Below are 17,160 nucleotides of genomic sequence, written 5' to 3'. Positions count from 1 at the left end.
AAAGGGAACTTTAATAAACAGTTTAGTATGGATCACGGCTGGGACTCTTTAAGGACAGCTGGAGAATAGCTTGGTATTGTCCTATATATTTTAACGTTGCTGGCTCAAAAATGTTAACTGTTTCACCTTTTATGTGTTTTTATTTTTCCTTTTTTAAAGAGCCTATGTGTTTATAAGATATTAGAGCAAGCTTATGTTTTAACAATCCCCTACTTTTTTTTTTTAGTCCTGATTTATCTGACTCCAAGCATCCCTATTTTTGCATTATATAAAGCAAAGAAAAAAGTATGCGCACAATGACAAGTGGAAAGAGGCACAGTGAAAGCATTAATGCCCTTTTATAACTTTGTATGTTTTCTGTGGGGTTTAGGGGGTCGCTCCTAGGGGGACATACTTAAAGGGAAATGAAACCCAATTTTTTTCTTTCACGATTCAGATAGAGAATACAATTTTAAACAACTTTCTTATTTACTTCTATTATCTAATTTGTTTCATTCTCTTGGTATCATTTGTTGAAGGAGCAGCAGTGAACTAATGGTTTCTAACTGAACACATGGGTGAGCCAATGACAATCAGTATATATATTCAGCCACCAATCAGCAGCTAGAATCATAAAGAGATCAAGTATAATAGGGTATTTATCAATACGAAACAAATATGGCCGATGAGAAAGAATCCAGCTACGCATCTCATTTAGATAACTTTCTGAACAAGATGGAACATCGCTTTCAAGATTTACTACAGAGAGCTCCATGGGACTTTCTAATAAACTCACAGCTGTTTAAACCCAACACAGGGAGCAAGTTGGAAGAGGCGGAGAAAACAAATATGGCGGATGGGACCGCGGCAAAAGGCGCCCACGTGGTCTCTTCCGCCCTGAGAAAAACAGAGATTTCTTCAGATATAGCAATACCTCCACAGGTCCCGCCTCGCAAGAAATCCTTTCGGAAGAAAATTAAATCTCCAAAGGTGGATAAGTACCCGGGTTCCAACTTTTACCGGAATGAGGATTTGTCATCTAAGCGAAAGCAAACTGAAAGCGTTCACCACGCAACAGCCCTAAAGGCTCCTACAAAGTTTTATGCTTCAACCGGCGCGGTGCCGGTGTCTAATGCATCTTGCATGGAAGAAGGACTTAGCCGCAAAAGCAAAGATGAACCGGTGGGGGATACACCATATACTACAGCTGTGGTTTTGCAGATTCTGGCTGACGTGCCCCTTTGCCCAGCAAAAGGGAACTTTAATAAACAGTTTAGTATGGATCACGGCTGGGACTCTTTAAGGACAGCTGGAGAATAGCTTGGTATTGTCCTATATATTTTAACGTTGCTGGCTCAAAAATGTTAACTGTTTCACCTTTTATGTGTTTTTATTTTTCCTTTTTTAAAGAGCCTATGTGTTTATAAGATATTAGAGCAAGCTTATGTTTTAACAATCCCCTACTTTTTTTTTTTAGTCCTGATTTATCTGACTCCAAGCATCCCTATTTTTGCATTATATAAAGCAAAGAAAAAAGTATGCGCACAATGACAAGTGGAAAGAGGCACAGTGAAAGCATTAATGCCCTTTTATAACTTTGTATGTTTTCTGTGGGGTTTAGGGGGTCGCTCCTAGGGGGACATACTTTTACTTCTACACTTGGAAAAGGGATACATTCTATAAATGTAGCCTCAGTTCCTGAAAGAAATAGGATAACATTGTGGGCCCCACCGGCAGGGTCCGCGGCCGGGACCGGTGTCGGGGAGCCAAGTGTAAACCACAAAATGGCAGTGATAGGAACTAAGCAACGAATGAAGGTTTAAAATTGTGTGTTATATGCATTTCAAATTAGGGTCTGTAATATATTTTTATGAGCAGAGAGGGAAGTATAACAACTTGTTGAGAGCATATGTTATTAACCACTCAGGACATCATAGATAGAATTTATTTTCGGGGATACAATTACTAATCATTTATCTGTTTAGTTAAGCTCTATAGTAATTAGTTCATAAATGTTAACTGCTGGTCCTTGTGAGATGTGTGTTAATATAGCAACCAGTCCTGACTTATGCATCTTTCTAATGTTTTTTTTTAGAAACAAATAGTTTCTTTATATTCTGTTTATCTATCATATGATGCAGTCTGATTTAATGTAATCTTTTATTCATGTTATTTGTTGAATATTAATCCCCTTGGTTTTAAACAAGCACCAAAACAGGTCCAAGAGAGATCTGTACTTCTGTTTATGGGGACTGAAAATGGAGGATTTTCAATATTATAGTACAATCATAGTCAGATATATGTTTATTTACTGCATTGCGTTTATCATATAAAATGTATGTATCACTTTTCCTCAATAAAAATCTTTAAAATAAAAAAATTATAACAGAAAGTAATCTTTTAAATACTCCTCCCACTTTCCTCATCCCCCAGTCATTCTGCCGAGGAACAAGGAACAGTAGAAGAAATATCAGGGTGAAATGGTGCCAGAAGAACAAAAATAACAGACGCCCAACAGAAAATACGGGCGGGGAGCTGTGGACTCTTTCCATCTGAAGAAAATTATCAGGTAAGCATAATTTAAGTTTTTCTCAACCCGGGGGAAAAAAAAAAAGCTTTCATCATAATACTTAAAGGGAAATGAAACCCAATTTTTTTCTTTCACGATTCAGATAGAGAATACAATTTTAAACAACTTTCTTATTTACTTCTATTATCTAATTTGTTTCATTCTCTTGGTATCATTTGTTGAAGGAGCAGCAGTGAACTAATGGTTTCTAACTGAACACATGGGTGAGCCAATGACAATCAGTATATATATTCAGCCACCAATCAGCAGCTAGAATCTAGGTTCTCTGCTGCTCCTGAATTTGCCTAGATAAACCTTTCAGCAAAGGATAACAAGTGAAGGAAGCAAATTAAATAATAGAAGTAAATTGGAAAGTTGTTTAAAATTGTATTCTCTATCTGAATCATGAAATATTTTTTTGGGGTTTCATGTCCCTTTAAAGGCTCTAACAGCATCCAAATTATGAAAAAGCCTCCCTGAAGAAGTCTTTATTAGGACATAAAGAAGGGACAACATTTTCTCGACTAATGTTATTCAAAAATACCACCTTAGGCAAAAAGTCAAACTAATTTATTAAAAGAACGTTATCCTGATGGAAAATTATCGTAGGAGGTTCAAGAGAAATAGCAGATAATTCATATACACTTCTAGCAGAAGAGATAGCAAAAAGGAACAAAACCTTCCAAGAAAGGAGCTTAATATCCACTGTATGCATAGGGTCAAATGAAGTAAGTGGGCGTTTCCAAACTAGCACTCCACAGCTTGGAATAGCCATCTGTTGTATGTGCCATAAATATTTTTCAGTCCAACCATATGAAAGAATGAAAGCATAGTAGACTAAACTGATCAAGGTCTTTTCTACCCAAAGTGTGAAAATTGTCAGAGGAAGACGTCACTACTAGTGGTTTTGTTCTTGGACCAGTGGATACCCATGAAGACAAGCTAAGTTTTTTGCCAAATACTTTACCTCTTGCGGCTCTCTGATGGCTCCTCTCAGAACATAAAATTGTTCTCTATCTGAGACATTAATTATCTGTCCATTAAACATTGTTTTTTATGTATTTTATGGTACCGTTTGGAAACATCTCATTATATATGCTTAGTATCCTCTGGAAACAATTATATATATATATATATATATATATATATATATATATATATATATATATATATATATATATATATATACACACACACATATACATACACACACACACATTGTTTTAATATATTTTAAACATATTGTTTTAGATGTGCACATCTTAGAAGCTTTTTATCCTATTTGAGAATAAATAAACACTGTTATGTTTTAAATATACCTATAACTGCACTCTCCTATTATTATTTTTTATCTTAAGCAAGTGCTTTTCTGAAATCCAGAGTCCAACTATTACATTTGCCATTAGAGAAAATATTCCTCATAAACTTTATTAATTGAATAATCAGTTCTCCAATCCAGCATTTTTTTATGCGCCTATATAAAATGTCTCTTTTTCTATGCATGTGTACGTGAGGTCCTTTTGGAGATAAGGGCCAATTATACTGGGCAGTGAGTGAGGGGGAAGCTCTGATATAATCCCTTTTTTCAAATGGAGGAGCCTGCAAAACCTTTAACACCAAGTTAAAGGGACATTGTACACTATATTTTCCTTTACATAAATGTTTTGTAGATTATCTATTTATATAGTCCATCTGGGAGTGTTTTTGTAACAATCTATAGTTTTGCTTATTTTTTAATATTATTGTGCTGATTTTCAGACTCCTAACTAAGTCCCAAAGTATCAGATGTAGGTCTATAGATTTGTGCTGCTATGGTTTGTGTAATCTGTTCATATGCAGGGAACAGGGGGTTTGCTCTTTCTGCTTTCCCAGCCCCTTCCATTGGGTGTCCCAGCCTAACTTCATCAACACTGGTAAACTGTAAGCTTCTAAGTAAGTTTTAAAAGGTTTTATACTGGATTTTTTTTACAAGAGTATATATGCATATTCTTCTTTATAGTAGTGTCTATTACTTGCAGTTATATGAAAATTGGTGTACACTGTCCCTTTAAGATTCCAGGGAGGAGAAATTGGCTTGATTATAGGGTTAATCTAAATAAAAGCCATGAATGTCAGGAAGATTAGCAATATTCCTATTATTCCTATAATATTCTATTATTATTATTCCTGTATTCCTATTCTTATTAGCAATATTCTTATTCCTGAAAACCAACAAGGTACTAGAGCATCCACAAACTCCGCCTTAGGGTCACTGGAAAAGTCCTGATAGTATCCATTCTGAAAGGTGGAATCCTTGCAAACTTGCTCAGAGCCTTTAGATCTAGCCTTTAGATCCAGAACTGGTCTAAACGTATACCTTTCTTCTTTGGAACAATGAATACAAGTATACAATCCCATCCCCTGTTCCTGAAAAGGAACTGAAACAATCACTCCCATATCTTCCAGATCTGAGACAGACTGAAGAAAAGCTTGAGCTTTTCTTCAAAGTACCTGGGAAGTTTGTTGGCAAAGACAGGACTAATTTCTGGTAAGGTGGAAGGGGTTTAATAGAGCTGTGGTTTGAGAATCTTTGCCTCCTTCTAGGGGTCAGGAAAGGTAATTCCAAGGAGAAATGTTTAAAATCAATAGACTTAATTCACTCAAGGCTTTTGCAAATTGTTCATTAGGTTGTTCAGCCAGGAAGTATTCATATGCTCTGTTAAGCTTAGTCTATGGAGAGGTATTGTTAAAGCACCTTTATTGTTACACACTACAATGTGAATCTACGACAGCACATAACTTCAATTAAAGGACCATTAAATACAGTAGAATTGCAGAATCAGTGCATAAAAAAACTATTAATTTTAATTGAGCAGATTTTTCTTGACAAATTTCCAAAATGTATTTAAATTTGCCAGCCTTGTGTATCATGTGATAGCCATCAGCTGAACACAGACTTGTATACATTTACAGAAACGAGAGAGACTCATGGATACTGAGTCTATTTGGACACCCAAGAAAGTTACCTTTGTCTGAGGAACCAAAGAAATCTTTGGAAAATTGATCCTCCAGGTATGGTAACACTGCAATACCCTAAAACCTGTTCACACACAGAAGGGAACCTTTGTGAATATTTTTGGAGCCATAGCCAGACCAAATGGAAGAGTAACAAACTGAAAATGCCTGTCCAGAAAGGCTAACCTCAGAAACTGGAAATGGCTGCTGTGGATAAGAACATGAAGGTAAGCATCATTTAAATATATTGTGGACATAAACTGACCTAGCTGAACAAAAAAGGCAGAAAAGTCCTGATAGTATCCATTCTGAAATGTGGAATCCTTGCAAACTTGCTCAGCGCCTTTAGATCTAGCCTTTAGATCCAGAACTGGTCTAAAAGTACCTTTCTTCTTTAGAATAATGAATACAAGTATACAATCCCATCCCCTGTTCCTGAAAAGGAACTGAAACAATCACTCCCATATCTTCCAGATCTGAGACAGACTGAAGAAAAGCTTGAGCTTTTACAGGATTCCTTGGAACATTGGACAGAAAAAACCTTCCTCTGGGAAGCCTTGTTCTGAATCCTATTTGATATCTCTGAAACCAAGCCTCCTGAAAGAGGTTTTAATCTGAATTCTACCAGAACTTCCAGATTGGGGGGCGCGCATGCAGTTTTGGAAGTAGGAATAGTAGTACGTTTAGCCAGAGTGGAAATGGCCCCATCCTCCTTGGTAACTGTTTCCCATCTAGATTAGCAGCAGGTAAATTATATAATTTTTTAAACCTTTTTTAAAAAATGCCTGGATTTGAACATTCCCTAGAGATCATGTCCGAGGCAGCATCAAGCACAGGGAAAACCTCAGGGGAAAAAATGAATTTAAACAATTACAAGGCTTATCATGAGAAACTTTAAGATCTTGAACCCCTAAAGTAACTTAAGTAACCTTTAAAAAAAAAAAGAAGAAACATTAGGTTCAACATCAGATGAGAAATCCTCATCCCCAGAGGAAACTTCACCATCTGAAGAAAAAACAGTATCCCTGGTCTCAGCTATTATCTTGTAGAAGATAACAGCTGAACTGACCTTCTACGCATGTTTGAAGGTGGGAGAGCAGCCAACACTTCAGAAACTGCAAGTGCTTCAACATTTGGGTATCATGTCCATTTAAGCCACCAAAACCAGGAAGGTTTTTTTAAAAAATTAATTTTGGGAACACAATGGTTATGTGTTTAAACATCCAGAAATTAAGAGGACAGCTACCAGATATGTTAATATTAAAGATTAAGGGGCCAATTTATCAACCCTCTGTCCGACATGATCCGATCAGCGGATCACGTCCGATAGACATTGCTGAATGCGGAGAGCAATACGCTCTCCACATTCAGCATTACACCAGCAGCTCTTGTGAACTGCTGGGGCAATCTGCCTCCTGCAGATTCGCGGCCAATCGGCTGCTTGCAGAGGGTGTCAATCAACCCGATCGTATTCGATCGGGTTGATTTCTCGCGATGACTGTCCACCTCCTCAGAGCAGGCAGACAGATTATAGACCAGCGGTCTTTAGACTGTTGCTTCATAACTGGTGATTCTGGCGAGCCTGAAGGCTCGCCAGAAACACGGGCCTTCAAGCTCCATACGGAGCTCAATAAATAGGTCCCTAATTCTCTGTCTGCACCCAATTTGCATCATACAAAAGTATACCAGGTTCTTCCTTTAAGAGTTCTACTTACACTACCATATGGGTACTTGACAGTTTGCTAAAATAGCACAACACACTTGATATGCCACTGTCAACTTTTCCATCACATCTCAGGAACTGGCTTCACTAAAATGTAATCAAATAGTATGGATAACCCTCTGACTGGGTATAACACATTGCCATGTAAAATGTTACAAACTACCTTCTCCCCAGCACCTATATTTCAATGGACAGAATCAAAGAATTAACTAGAATTTAGAGACCGGTCTTAATTCCTACACTAATTCAATACTTCCCTTGACTCATCTTGCCAGAAACACATCTCTTTAAACATTTAACCTTCCTATGCTTCCCTTAATATAAGAAACATAATTTACCCCTCTATTGACTAGCTTTGCTTTTGGGGTCCCTGCTGAGGACTGCCAAAGACAGTTTTCACAGGTCAACTAGTCCAAAAAAATTTGGTTTGGTATACCTGTTGGTACAAAAGAGCATAAGATCATAAGCGTAGCTCTCATCTTTTCTACAGTATTGGAGATAGGATTTGGTTATGGACTACTAATCTGACTTATAAAACCCTCTGCCAACTGTGACCTCATCATGCTGCTACCACTCCAAATTATTAATAGGGTCAGTCGGTAGTCTATAAGTTAAAAAAAACAATACATTGTGTTTACATCCAAATTTCATGTGTCCATCCTCAAAACTATGGTGCAAGATCACTTTCCCAAGCTTTTTCCCCCTCCAGACATAATGAATAATGAATATTTACTGTATATTAGACAACATTTTGGACTCTTATGCCCACATTTCAGCTGACACTGCCCTCTGCATCAGCTGAATTATAAAGTATACTTACAACAAGTCTTTAAAGAACATTCACAGACCCACATTTCAGCTGACACTGCCCTCTGCATCAGCTGAATTATAAAGTATACTTACAACAAGTCTTTAAAGAACATTCACAGACCCACATTTCAGCTGACACTGCCCTCTGCATCAGGTGAATTATAAAGTATACTTACAAGTCTTTAAAGAACATTCACAGACCCACATTTCAGCTGACACTGCCCTCTGCATCAGCTGAATTATAAAGTATACTTACAACAAGTCTTTAAAGAACATTCACAGACCCACATTTCAGCTGACACTGCCCTCTGCATCAGGTGAATTATAAAGTATACTTACAACAAGTCTTTAAAGAACATTCACAGACCCACATTTCAGCTGACACTGCCCTCTGCATCAGCTGAATTATAAAGTATACTTACAACAAGTCTTTAAAGAACATTCACAGACCCACATTTCAGCTGACACTGCCCTCTGCATCAGCTGAATTATAAAGTATACTTACAACAAGTCTTTAAAGAACATTCACAGACCCACATTTCAGCTGACACTGCCCTCTGCATCAGGTGAATTATAAAGTATACTTACAACAAGTCTTTAAAGAACATTCACAGACCCACATTTCAGCTGACACTGCCCTCTGCATCAGCTGAATTATAAAGTATACTTACAACAAGTCTTTAAAGAACATTCACAGACCCACATTTCAGCTGACACTGCCCTCTGCATCAGCTGAATTATAAAGTATACTTACAACAAGTCTTTAAAGAACATTCACAGACCCATATTTCAGCTGACACTGCCCTCTGCATCAGGTAGTTAAAGGAAGATAGTAGTCACTCGCTGTTTAAATCTTTGCAGCTAACGCAATTAATCTCCTCCCCAACTCGCATAAACATCAAAAGCCATAATCATACCCTGCTCTACTGGATTCTCTCCACTTCTCCCGACCGAATCCAGGAGGCAGGTGTTCTCCCTAACAATTTCAGTGACCACTGCTTAGTGTACTGTGTGCGCAAAATAAAGGCTACTAAATCCTCTCCCAAGGTTAAAATCACCAGGTCCTTCAAAAAATGTAATCTTCAATCATTTCTAAATTACATAAAGAACCTCCCCTGGCAAAGATTAAATCTAATCCCAGATCTAGACTCTGCAGTTGAATTCTTTCAGTCTGAACTCCTACAAGTTTGGAATTTACATGCACCGCTGCGTAAGGTGAGAGTAAAAGGAGCACTCTTGAATTGGATCACAGCTGACCTCATTCAAATGTACCAATTTCGGGATTTATTGTGGTCAAAGTTCAAGCATACTGGCTCTATGAATGATCACTGTGTATATAGACAATGGCGAAATATATGTACTAAACAAACAAAATTGGCTAAGGCGCAATATTTCTGTGAAAATCTGCACAATAATATATCTAACCCTAGAAAGTTTTGGAAACTCATAAATAACTTACAAAATCCACCAATTCACTCCCAACCCTCCACTGTCAATGTGGATAACCAAAACCTGCAACTCCCCTTAGAAGTAGCAAATGCCTTTAACAATTATTTTGTCGGATGCTCCACCACCCTGATTGACAAACTAATAAATGGCACGCATCCTGAAGCTACAAATGTGGATCAGGCCCCACTAAAACAGCAAAGATCCAATATAGAAAAGTTCAATTTTAGACCTGTACACCTCCATAATCTAAAAATGAAAAACCAGTCAGGACCTGATCAAATCCCAGCAATGGTGTTGAAGCTCAGTGCGCCGGCAATGGCTAAGCCTGTCACAACCCTAATTAACGAATCCTTGGTGTCTGGATACATACCCAAACTCTGGAAAACTGCAAGAGTAGTGCCTATTCATAAAAGTGGGGAGTTAACCTTGGTTTCTAACTATCGTCCTATATCATTGCTCCCTGTATTGTCAAAAATCTTAGAAAAATGCGTCCATACGCAATTATGCGAGTCTTATCCACTTTCTAACTATCTGACCCCTGATCAATCAGGTTTTAGACCGAATCACTCCACTACAACTGCCCTCCTAAAAGTTTGCAACGACATCCAAACTGGCATGGAACAAGGAGACCTAACTGGAGCTATTTTCCTTGATTTTGCAAAGGCGTTTGACACAGTGGACCATGACATACTACTTCTCAAACTAAAAAACTCTGGTATTGCTGATCGCCCGTTAACCTGGTTTAAATCATATGTATCGGATCGATCACAATATGTCTCTGTCTCTAACAGTGACTCCCTCCCTCTTCCAGTCACGTGTGGTGTTCCCCAAGGTTCCATTCTCGGCCCCCTACTATTCACAGTATTTATAAATGATTTGCCTAATGTCTGCAAATCCTCAACTGTACACATGTGCGCAAACGACACGGTAATCTATGCAAACAAATCTGATCTGCCGCAGCTTGAAGCAGTGCTCCAAGACCAGTTCACAGAGGTAGAAAAGTGGATCTCGAAAAACAAACTCTTCCTAAACACTGACAAAACGGTCACAATAATCTTTGGAACGGGACCTAAAATACAAAAATTACAAAATTCCCATCTTCGCATTAAAACAAAATCCAATTGCACTCTGACCGCAGTCCAATCTTTTAAATACTTAGGTATGTTGTTAGACCCCAATCTATCTTTTGGACTTCACATAGAAAAACTTGCCTCTAAACTCTATCCAAAACTAGGTGCCCTGTACAGAAACAAATCTTGCCTCAGCCCTACAGTAAAGGAAAAGATTGTACAGCAAATGCTGATGCCTATCTTGGATTATGGGGACATAGTATATGCACATGCTCTGCAAACTCACCTTAATAAACTAAATACGTTATATAACTCGTTCTGCCGCTTTGTGCTACAATGTAACTACAGGACCCACCATTGTGACATGCTAAAAGAACTAAACTGGCTGTCGCTGGAATCCAGACGCACCCTCCATCTTTCCTGCCTTGTCTTTAAGAGCCTTTCTGGGAAGCTCCCACCCTACCTGAGCAGAATGCTCTCCCCTGCTATTCCCACCTCCTATAACAGCACATTATTTAGCTTGCCTCAATACAAAAAGAAAGCAGCTTGATCCTCCTTTTCCTACAGAGCGCCACAATTATGGAATGACCTCCCTCACACTTTAAAAACTTCCCCAAGCCTAAAATCCTTTAAGAGATCCCTCTATACATATCTCAAAACAGAATGCTCCTGTCATGGTTGATTAAATATTTCGTACCTGCTCTATGTTAAATGTTTGCATATATTGTGTATTATTATTGTTTTTGTATTTTATTGTACCCTATTGTATCAATGCAATGTTTTGTGATCCCAGGACATACTTGAAAACAAGAGAAATCTTAATGTATCCTTCCTGGTAAAATATTTTATAAATAAATTTATCAAAGCTTCACATGCTGAAATTGTACAATATGATCCCTGCACCTTCTGAATAGCCCATCAATAGACGCTTACAAATAAACGGCTAGATTACGAGTTGTGTGTTATGCGTGAAAAAGCCTCATAACGCTGCTTTTTCCCTACTGCTGGTATTACGAGTTTCCGTAACGCAACAAAAATAACCATCTCCGCTCAAATCCATAACGTAAACCCCGACCCAGTAGTTAATGATATACCGCTAACAAAAACATCCACAAATCACTTCAAAAATATTACACAAAGTACACTTACACTCATACAAACACTACACAATATTTTTACGATTTTAAATTTTCATGTGAAAATAGAACGGATCAAAGTTACGAGATCTCGGGTGTTTGAAAAAAAAAAAAAAAAGACACACAAATCCATTTTAAATTGACTTATATAGACAGACGGGAACATACACTCATCTAGCTCCATCTAACTACAAATATCACATACATACACTAATCGATACATACAAACAATAAACAGCACATTACCTACACAAAACAGATTTTTATTATGAAATAAACACGATTTAGCTACTTTTTCACACCAAAACATGACGTCACTTTACGCTCAAAACAAGTGTTGGATTTTATTTCTCAACAAATTTTTCTCATCCATTGACTTCTATGGGGAAGACATGCTCGTGCACGCGACCGGCAGATTTACCTAACGCACGCAAGATGCGTAGACTTGAAAACTCGTAATACCAGCGTTACAATTGTGGAACTAACTCATTCATTCTTGCGTTAGTCCCGCTATGACAAATAGATCCAGAATTTACTATTTCCCTATGGAGTTATGGCTTTTACTTGTGTGAACATCACTACAACATCACATTCTTAAAGGAAATTACATTACTACAAATCACCATCACCAATACGAAATCGTTTTAAAAATTACATCATATTTAAACGGACAGAAAATTATTTTTTACATTTCATTATTCACAAACAGTAGCCATTTGTAAACACGTCTCATTTACCTCTATTATAGCATTTCATTTATTCAACTCATATGCTTGGAGGAATAGCATATCTACATAGGCTCAACACATGATCATTAATGGATGCACATACATGACTTTGGCCATTCACTCAAACATATGCATTGATATTCAGGGGAAAAAAACACACAAACAATGAACGCATTTACATCATACAACTACATTGGAAGGTTGCTTAACATTGGATTCTCGCTCGGAATCACAAAACATCAATTATGGATTTAGTGTCCCTTAAACATCACAATTCATTTATAATATACCATTAGGAATTACGTACAATAACAACATATCATTAGAACATATTACAGCTGTCACTTTTTTGGAAGGAACAACAATGTTATACTGCTTCATATAAATCAGCATATGTGGGAGAGAATCACAATACATACGTATATGTACATAACACGCATCACACAACAGCAAAGCACACATTTATATTTTTAATCAGCACACAATAACAATGTTGTAAAATACAACAACAGAACGAAGATTTGCTAACTAGACAGGCAGGTTGCTAATATGACAACGTCATTCTAAGCTTCAACAATAAAGATTACAGCTTTTTGACTGTACCGCCCCTTTCAGAAGTTTCTCACTCAATACTACAAATACGTAAACGAGAGTTTGGAAGATCTTCATTATTATTGCGATTTTAATGGGACGCGTTAAATATTGACATCTCGCAAATCACTTATATATACAATATTATAGATGTCAGCCGGAAGATCTTCATTATTATTACGATTTCAATGGGACACGTAAAATATTGAGATCTTGCCAATCCCTTATATATAGATTATTAGAGATGTCAGCAGTTACTTTATCGTTTTTAAACAAAATTGCAGCAACATTGATCAATCAGATTCTATGCCATGTCTATGCACACATTATACACAAGTATGCACTTTCATTCATGTTAGCGTGGACGTGTGCTTTTTACTATAAGATTGCGTTTAATAAGTATTTATTACGCATATGAACAAACATTATGAAGGTGCACTGTATATGTTACATTTTACAATTTCACATTACGATTCATTGGGGGGGAAACAAAATTTCAGCAAACACCTAAAAAATTGCCCACTTTGAAAGCATTCGCGCCGCTCACATACAATCAAGTGTATACAATCAGAAATCATTACGAACACGATACCATTGGACTAATTGCACTATAAATCCCCCAAACAACATGGCCAAAGCGTCCCTTGTGATCGACATTGTATCAAATCGCTTTTGTGTTTTTGCATACCTTGTTACTCCTTGTGTGTTTGCTCTGCTGTTTGGCTTTGTGCTGCTTAGCTTGGCAAATATGGATGATCCGCAGTTAGTTGGTGCTGGTGCTGTTGCACTTGCACGAGTTGTGTACAACCGAATCAGGCGTGCTCGGCGTCTCCAAGAGAGACAAAGGGCTCGTCTGGATAGAGGTCCTCCTGTTCACAGGGTGAGGCCCACCTTGGATAACATGAACGACTTCGAGGTTTATGATAAGTATAGGCTCAATCGCGATCAGCTCATTAGCCTTTACGATGTTCTTAAACCTCATATGGAGCCACGTAGACGTATGCGGACTGCAGTCCCTGGCATCAACAAAATGCTAAGTTTCATACATAAAATGATGAATAGGATACCTAATGAAGATAAACTGATATTTTGAAGAGAATTTCCTTTCAAAGACCATACATCCAGGTTAGTTTGCACAATGAATGCTATTTAAGAATCATAGGAGGAAGAATGTTCAAAGAATTAGGAATATATACATGTCCTATATTAGAATGTTTATTTTAGATACATTACCCCTACTTTGTGCTAGAGAGGACTCAGATTCTGACCAATCAGACAAAGGGATACATTTTATAGTTGATATTTAGGTATATTATTTGAAGGGACATGGAATATTATATTCAATTATGTTCCTCATACAATCAAATTAAAAAATATTATCAAAATTTGATATGCAACTATTGATTATACAATATAGTGGGATTGATTTCAAATTATGGATAGATAGATTTCAAGTCTGAACCTGTTTTTAATATCAAGACAAAAAATACATGTTAGAGCATAGACACAAGACTATTTTATAATTATTAGATTTAATGAATATTTAAGACATGTGTTCATTAAATAACCTAAATGACTAATGTTTTTAATATTTCTTTTCTTTCTTTTTCAGAGTTTCATTTGTGATGAATTCCCAAATTTTTTTTTGTTCTAAATAAATTTATTTTCATACCATATATTTTTTTTAATACATATTATTTGAGACATATCTCTATCACAGTAAGATAAGAAGAAATATATCCATCTAATATTCTGACATGTAAACAAAATATTAGTCCCATGACTGTTAAAGTCATCTATTTTACAAGCACATGCCTGATATCAAATATACTAATTTAGTTTAATGTATTGAATGAAAAATATCAACACAGCTTATTCAGATAATGTTAAAGTCAAGTATCTTACAAAATTTAAGTTGGAGTTAAATACATCTATCTATGCTTTTATTGTGTGATTTATAGATGTTAAAATCATAAAATGTTTATGACGAGGATATGTAGTATAAATTATACATAACAACTTTGTTCATTTCACTTTTAAAAAATGACCATAACTTGAGTCAGTATGGTCTCAGAGACATGATAACAACATTTCAAAATGTTATCCAATCAGATGTACAGATACCATGTCCTATGGTGCATCTCATGTTTACTTACATTAAAGTGACAGTGTAGTTTAATGTTAGATTTACATTCTAATCTCTATAATCTTTCTTAGGTATCCAAAAACATACTTACACTAAATATAGGTTATTCTGCTTTAATTATTTTTAAGGTAATATGTTAGAAATTATCTTTAAATAAAACGTAAGTTAATTTCACATTTATACCAAGCTAGGTATTGTATGCCATATTGATTACTTTTCAGCTCTAGTGGAGTCATTTGAAGGGTCAGTTAACTATAGATATATCAAAAGATAATTTCGAGCAATTATACTCTTTACCTGTTGAATAGATATCGCATATCTATAGGTATTTCCATTCCCCTTTAGTTTATTTCTACAATGTTAACTCAACATATTCTTAATGGTTTTGTCCTTAAAGGGACATTAAAACCAAAATTTTCTTTCACGATTCAGAGAGATAATTTTTTTAAAACAACATTTAAATTTACTTCTATTATCTAATTAGATTCATTCTTTAGAAATCCTTTGTTAAAGAAATAGCAATGCACATGGGTTAGACAATGACACAAGGCATCTATTTGCAGCCACCAATCAGCAGCAACAGAGCCTATCTAGATATGCTTTTCAGGAAAGAATATCAAGAGATAAAAGCTAATGAGATAATAGAAATAAATTATACTTTTTTTAACATTGTATTATCCATCTAAATCATGAAAGAACATATAATTTAATGTCCCTTTAAGGTAAAGATGTATAAATACAGCCATTGGAAGATATTTCATTCACAGTGGGGCAAACAATACAGAAGGTAATACAAATATGCTTTATTCTCATGTTATCCTAAGTTTGAGAAATGGAGATGCATAGGTTTATGATCAGTAAAGCATTACTGGGAAATATCTACTTATTTGTGGGAGGGCAACAATGCATATTTACAATGTTTAGACAGATGTCTTTAGATAAATTTAAAGATTGCATATTAGCTCATTAAAAGGGACGGTAATTCAAAAGCGTTTCTTTCAGGATTCCTAAATAATTTTTTTTTTTAAACATTAAAATGTACTTATATTATCTAATTTCCATCATTATTTTGATATACTTTCCTTTACAACCATATCTAGAAATGCTCAGTAGCTGAAGATTGGTGGATGCACAGAGATGCCTTGTGTGATTGGCTCAACCATGTGCATTGCTATTTCTTCTGTAAAGGATATCTAAAGAATAATCTAAATAGATCGAGTTACATTTTAATTTTTAAAAACAGAATTTATGTTTACCTGATAAATTACTTTCTCCAACGGTGTGTGTCCGGTCCACGGCGTCATCCTTACTTGTGGGATATTCTCTTCCCCAACAGGAAATGGCAAAGAGCCCAGCAAAGCTGGTCACATGATCCCTCCTAGGCTCCGCCTACCCCAGTCATTCGACCGACGTTAAGGAGGAATATTTGCATAGGAGAAACCATATGTTACCGTGGTGACTGTAGTTAAAGAAAATAAATTATCAGACCTGATTAAAAAAACCAGGGCGGGCCGTGGACCGGACACACCGTTGGAGAAAGTAATTTATCAGGTAAACATAAATTCTGTTTTCTCCAACATAGGTGTGTCCGGTCCACGGCGTCATCCTTACTTGTGGGAACCAATACCAAAGCTTTAGGACACGGATGAAGGGAGGGAGCAAATCAGGTCACCTAAATGGAAGGCACCACGGCTTGCAAAACCTTTCTCCCAAAAATAGCCTCAGAAGAAGCAAAAGTATCAAATTTGTAAAATTTAGAAAAAGTGTGCAGTGAAGACCAAGTCGCTGCGCCTTACATATCTGATCAACAGAAGCCTCGTTCTTGAAGGCCCATGTGGAAGCCACAGCCCTAGTGGAGTGAGCTGTGATTCTTTCAGGAGGCTGCCGTCCGGCAGTCTCATAAGCCAATCGGATAATGCTTTTAATCCAGAAGGAGAGAGAGGTAGAAGTTGCTTTTTGACCTCT

General features: G+C 36.6%; 1 protein-coding gene across 4 annotated transcripts in view; it reads right to left on the bottom strand.

Moving 5' to 3' along the window:
- NSD3 (nuclear receptor binding SET domain protein 3) overlaps positions 1-17,160 on the bottom strand; it is a 1,671,583-nt gene that overhangs the window by 307,557 nt on the left and 1,346,866 nt on the right. The window lies entirely within an intron of this gene.

Source organism: Bombina bombina, chromosome 6 (assembly GCF_027579735.1).
Source record: "Bombina bombina isolate aBomBom1 chromosome 6, aBomBom1.pri, whole genome shotgun sequence".
NCBI lineage: Eukaryota > Metazoa > Chordata > Amphibia > Anura > Bombinatoridae > Bombina > Bombina bombina.
Note: the sequence above shows the minus strand (reverse complement) of the source record. Positions and strands in the feature narration are given on the sequence as shown.